This window comes from Kogia breviceps, chromosome 1 (genome assembly GCF_026419965.1).
Source record: "Kogia breviceps isolate mKogBre1 chromosome 1, mKogBre1 haplotype 1, whole genome shotgun sequence".
Classification (NCBI taxonomy): domain Eukaryota; kingdom Metazoa; phylum Chordata; class Mammalia; order Artiodactyla; family Physeteridae; genus Kogia; species Kogia breviceps.
Window position 1 is genome coordinate 195,480,119 of NC_081310.1, and position 6,000 is coordinate 195,486,118.

Genomic DNA, 6,000 nt, shown 5'->3' on the forward strand with positions numbered 1-6,000 from the left:
CCCACCCTGATGGCACCTCTGGGGTCTCCCGGCCAAGTGAAGCCTGAGCCCTGGGGCCCCTCCCTGCTGCAACCCTGGCTCCCCGGTCCCTGCAAGTCCCCACAAGGGGCCTCACTTTACCTCTGACCAGCTGGAGGGGGCAGCAGGCTGTCAGGCTGGGCCAGTCACATCGTGGCGGCTCAAGAACCCCAAAGCCCACCATCAGAGCCCCTCCTTCCTCATCCCCACAGGGACCCCAAAGGTCCATGATGAGGCCCCTCCCTGGAGCCTGTAACTCTCAGGGAGAGCAAAGAAAAACCAGAGACCAAGTGTCCACTGCAGATGAATGGATAAGCAAGACGTGGTCCATCCGTACAGTGGAATGTTATTCAGCCTTAAAAAAGCAGGAGATTCTGACACGGGCTGCAGCACAGATGAACCTTGAAGACATCATGCTAAGTGAAATAAGCCAGTCACAAAGGGCGATCCTGTATGATGCCAGTTATATGACGGACCTAAAGTAGTCAAGTTCACAGAGACAGAAGGTAGAAGGGTCATTGCCAGGGGCTGGAGAGAGAGGGGGAGATGGGAAGTTAGTGTTTAATGGGGACAGAGTTTTACTTTTGCAAGATGAAAAGAGTTCTGGAGGTGGTGATCGCTGCAGAACAAAGTGAAGGTACTTAATCCCACTGAACTACACACTTCAAAATGGTTAGGATGTAATTTTGATGTCACGTGTATTTTACCATGATTAAGAAAAGAGAGAGAGAAGCATCAAACCCCTAAGCCAAGAGAAAGCTCCCCAGATGGCCTTTGGGCACCCTGACACCCACTGTGGAGACCCCAGCACACACCCTTTGTCCGAGGCGGACTCTCCCAGGACATGGCAGGCCCAGACAGGAACGCTAGGCTGAGGGCTCTAGCGCCAGGGTCTCTTCCCTGGTTCTAGGTGGAAATGCCAGCAGTGAGGGTTCCATGCCCTCTGCATGCCTCATCTCATGCCAAATGCTCTCTTGCTGATGGCATTAACCCCCCTTAAAAGAAGGTTCCAAAGTTTCTATCTCCAGCTCAGGCCTCTCTCTCGAGCCCCAGGCCTAGCTGCCATCTGGACACATCGGCACAGACCATTTCCACCTGGGACAGGTTCAAGGCACATTGGTGTCCTTAGCCCCCAGCCCTCGCTATAGGGTCACGGTCCACTCTGACCCCCCAACAGACATCCGCAATTCTTCACCCTTCTTTAACATCCCACGTCCAACTAGTTACCAAACCTGCCAGCTCCACCCTGAAAACGCCACCTCCACCCCGCCGGGCAGGAAAACAGACGCAACGTAACCCAAGGAAACATTTTTAACAGTCAGAGGCCCTGAGAGCAGAGCCACGGGCAGCCTGTCTGGCGAGGGCTGTTCACAGCTGCAGCAGCTGTTGAGACCCTGTCACCAGGTCGACCCTAGATTCCTGCTCAGCCGGCACTACGCCCTCAGCCTTGGGCGCACGTGGCCCGCTGCCTCTTTCATTTCCCCAGAGGCACCCGGAGGGCGGCCAATGCTCCCACACGCCCCCCACCCACCATCATCCACAGGGGGAGTTGAAGACGGTCAGCTTGGGTTTACGTTGGGGGCAGCGCTTGTGCACCGACCATTTCCGCATCCCTGACGCCCGGCCCCGCCTGGAAGCCCATGCCCGCCTTGCAAGGGCCCAGCCTCTGTGGGGGGACACGGACGACACACAGCCTTGGTGGCTTCTCCAAGGGAGGCCCAGGGAGCCTGCGAGCTCTGTCTTCTGACCTCTGACCGGGAGACTCATTTATTTGTTATGTTGGGCAACGAAGAGAATTTTTAAAACACCAAACAGCAGGAAGCTTCCCAAAGGCTTTGGGGGTGGGTGGGAGCTTTGGTGGCAACAAGACAGATCCCCTGCCGTGAGCCACCCTCCCCTCGGCACTGCCAGGAAGGACCCTCAGCTCCAAGAACGGAAGAGTACGCTTGCCCCGACTCACCCTCCAAAGTCTACCTCTTGGAGACTTAATGCTTCCCCTAAATGCTTTTCAGAAAGTACTCACAGGTGACTGACATCACGTCTGAGATTTGCTTCCAAATAACCCAGGATGAGTGTGTGCATGTGTGTGTATGTGTGGGCATGGGCATGTGTGTATGCACGTACGTATGTGTGTATGCGTGCTGACACTTGAAGCTGGTGAGGGAACCTTTTGTTTCTCACAACTTTGGTATATGTTTGAAATTTTCCATTAAAAAATTAACAAATGCTTCCTGAAGAAAAGGCTAAGCTGATGGAGGTGGGAGACTACGGGTTAAGGGTCTGGGTGGCAAAATCTGGTTTAGGGTTTTCCTCCACCGAACGGTAGCAAAACTCTAACCTTGGCCAAGTCACGTGGCTGTTCCAGCCTCAGCAGAAGGTGGACGACGGGAAAACCCACTCACTGCCCTGGGTTCTTAGGAAGAGGACAAGGGTTAAGGACTCGGATCAGAGTCTGCTACTAGTGCAGGGTATAACACTGTTTCCCTCTGCCCTTATTATTATTTTATCATCATCATCATCACCAAACAAGGTCGTACCCACAAAGCACTTACAGCACAGTGCCTGGCACTTACTGAAGCAGAATTCTCACTCTTAGATTGGGAGGGATGCTATCAGATAACAGGGAAATGGGAGAGCACCCGGCTGAAAGTCCAAAATAAAGGTCCTTTTAAGTCTGGATTTCATCGGTCAGGCTCGTGGGGGAAGGACGAGGTCCACCTCTAGGTGGACCGAGGCGCACCTATACCTGCTCTGTGCTTCTGTCTGATAAAGATGCTCAATTCTCAGACTTTTCAGGAAAGATAAATCGGTCATGAAAATCAGCCACCACCCAGTTCTTGGGAACAACTGTTGCAAAATTCCCAGACTAAGCTCTTGAACACCGTAAGAATCACAGGTTTTGCTAAGTGTGAAAAGGCACGAGCAGGCAAGTCTCTGCTCACCCAGGAGGAGGAGGAAGGTGCGAGAAAGGACAGGCGCGGCACGGGGGGAGCACAGCGTCCTTCATCCTCAGCGAGCAGCGGGAAGCGCGGGCCTCCCCCCGCTGGACACCCTCCACGCTCCCCCGACCCATAGGGAGACGATTCCCCAGGGCGTGTCAGAGTTTTACCAGGCAACCCAAGGGAGTCCACTGAAGGGCGGTCTCAGCCTTACTGGAGCGGCCCAAGGAACGCAGCCTCGCCCAGCGCCAAAGTGACACCACCCGGGACTCCAGGCAGGACCACGTCTCCCTAACAGGCCTGGAGCCCCCAGAACCCACTGATTGATTCTTCCTAGAGCCCCGAGCTCCCCGAAGCCAGGCCTGCCCCTGCTCTTGACTGTCAGAGCCACTGTGGTCAACGTGCCTCTGCTTTTATTCTCTCTGCTTCCCTGGTGGTAGCCAGACCGGGAAAGAAAAGGAAGTTTGTGAAGTTATTGCATTTGCCACTCCACACCTCCCCATCTATCTCTCTTGCTTTCTCTCTCTCTCCATCTACTGGGTAAAGCACTCCCTGCAGAAAACAAAGCAGTAAGGGAACAAGAGAAGTGTTTAAGATGATCTAATCCAGCCCATCACTTTACAGCTGGGGAGATAAGAAGTGTCTGGCCCGTGACCTCAGCACTGGTGACAGTAACCAAACTTGGTCCACAGCCCCTGGCTGCACTGGATGGGTAAGCCAGCCACCCTCTCTGGGCCCCTGCAGGGAAAGGAAGGGTTCGCCCAGATGGATGCCCTGTAAGTAACATAGGGCTTCCCTAGCCCCATGACTCCTCAGTGGCAGAGAAGTCTGCCTACACCCCTAACACCTAATCGAGCACGCTTTCCACAGTGGGAGTGGGGGGAGTGCCAGGAAGGGGTGCAGCAGAGGAGGTAGGGGCAGCCCCGCCCCCTTCCTTGCTTGCGGTCCACACACCCAGACCAAGGTTACAGGTCTGCCTCCCCCCAGAATGTTCTGCCCAGGAGAGAATTCTTCCAAGGATACCAACCTTTAGTCAGCAGAGATGGCATTTTTACCATCAACACCTGTTAAAACTCAACTCATGACCAGTTTCTAATGCTACTGGCTGGAGCATTTACTTAAATATTACTCACTCAGGAAGCAGCCCCTGCCAACTCACCTCCAAACCGTACAGTTCATTCTCAGAGAAAAAGAGAGAGGGAGGGAGGAGCCTGAACCCTCCTCAGCTGGTACCCGCAGAACTGCCCGAGTCCCCTGTTCCCCTGCTCCCGGGTCCAGCGCGGCGCTCTTTTGAGAACCAAGCAGGGAAAGTCAAGGTAAGCAGATCTCAGGAGCCAGCAGTCCCACTGCCAGATTACCATGGATGGCTGGCACACACACACACACACACACACACACACTCACCACACACAGACACACACACAGAGGCACTCAGAGGTGCACACCAACTCACACAAGGACACACTCACACATGCACTCAGACACACACACACACTAGCACATATACATTCATACACTTATTCATGCACACACACACAGAGACGGGCTCACACACACACACACACACACACACTCTCTCACAGCCCTCCCACACACAGACGTACACTCAGCACACACCATACACGCACACACACAACTCGCAGTCTCTCCCCGCAGACCAAGCCACCGCGCCGCCAGGGCCGTGAGCATTCCGAGGAGCCTTTGCCTTGAACTTGAACAGGACAATTACCGCCGACGGCCCCAGGCTGCTACGGTTTTTCCGTTTTAATCGATTTCCTGACAGAACTCTTCGGCTCTCCCTTGGTGGCCGGGAGAAGCCGCGGCGGCTCCGGGGAGGCGGGGAGGGCGGCACCGCCCGGGGTGTTGCCCGGCGGGCTCCCCGGGGGAAGCGCTGCGGGCAGAGCTGGGGAGCCCCGAGCGGGCTCATCGGGCTGCGCTGCGACGCCGGAGGGCGGGAAAAGCGAAAGTAAACTTCGCGGAGCGGGGTCGCGCTGCCCCCCGCCTCGGCCGCAGGGATGGTCCCGGGAACGGAGGCCCCCGGCAGCGCCGGCACCTACAACTCGGCGGGGGCCGCCGCGCGTCCCGAGCCCCTTCCTGGGTCTGCAGCTGCCGAGGCTCAATCCCGGGTGCGACGGTCGCCGGGGCCGCCGGGACTCCCGCCGCGTCTCGTCCCCCCCAGGTGGGACCCGGGGCCGCACGACCTGCCCGCGCCTGCGGCGACAGCGGCGTTGGGCGGCGCCCCGGCCCCATCTCCCGGGACCCGCGGCGAGAGAAGGGCTCCCCGCGCACCCCTACCGGGTCCCCAGCCGGGACCCCACCCAGTCCCCACTGCCCGGCCCCGCGCCCGGGTGCCCACTCGGTCCCCAAGTGCGATCCCCGCGCGCACCCGGCCCGGCCCCCTATCCACCCACCCAGTCCCCGTGCCTGGCCCTGCCTACCGTTCCGGGGAGGCCGCCACCGCCGCCGCCTACTCTCCGGGGCCAAGGAGGCTCCCGCCGCCGGGAGAGAAGCCGTCTCCTCCCCGCGGCCCCGGCGCCAGCGCCTGGAGCCTGGTTCCTGCGAGCGCGCGGGCTACCGAACGCGACTTCTGTGCGAAGAAGGAAAAGCACCCGTAGCCTTTAAAGTGAAAAAAAGGAAAGCGCCGGGGGGCGGGGCCGGGCCGCCCCCGCCCCTCCCCCGCCCCGCCCCGCCCCCCGGCTCCGGCTCGGGCTCCGGCTCCGGCTCCGGCTCCGGCTCCGGCTCGGGCTGCGGCGCGCTGGGCGCTGCGCGCGGCAGCGGGGGCGGCTGCGGGGGCGCGGGGCGGGCGGTGTGTCACGTGCCCGGCGCTCGCCTCGGCCGCCCCCGCCGCCGCCCCACCCGGAGGCCATCGGGGCGCGCGGGGCTGCGGCCGAGCTGCCGCGCGGGGCGGCGCCGAAGCTGTGGTCCCTCCGGAGGCGTCTTTGGGAAACGCCGGGCAGCCTCCGCTGGGCAAGAGGCCGGAGTTGCAACACCCGGAGGGCCGCGGCGGCGCTGGGCCCGGAGTGGGGGCGGGGGGCTTACTAAT

At 59.5% G+C, this 6,000-nt stretch overlaps 1 protein-coding gene across 2 annotated transcripts in view; it reads right to left on the reverse strand.

Annotated features, from left to right (window-relative positions):
* Positions 1-5,597, reverse strand: part of SPSB1 (splA/ryanodine receptor domain and SOCS box containing 1) — a 67,337-nt gene extending 61,740 nt beyond the window's left edge. Inside the window, exon 1 of one of the 2 annotated variants that reach the window (XM_059052471.2) lies at positions 5,396-5,597. The gene's annotated coding sequence lies outside the window, so the exon portion shown is untranslated. The remainder of the gene's footprint in view (positions 1-5,395) is intronic. The other variant, XM_067017993.1, reaches the window with a different exon arrangement.
* Positions 5,598-6,000: the final 403 nt, after the last annotated feature.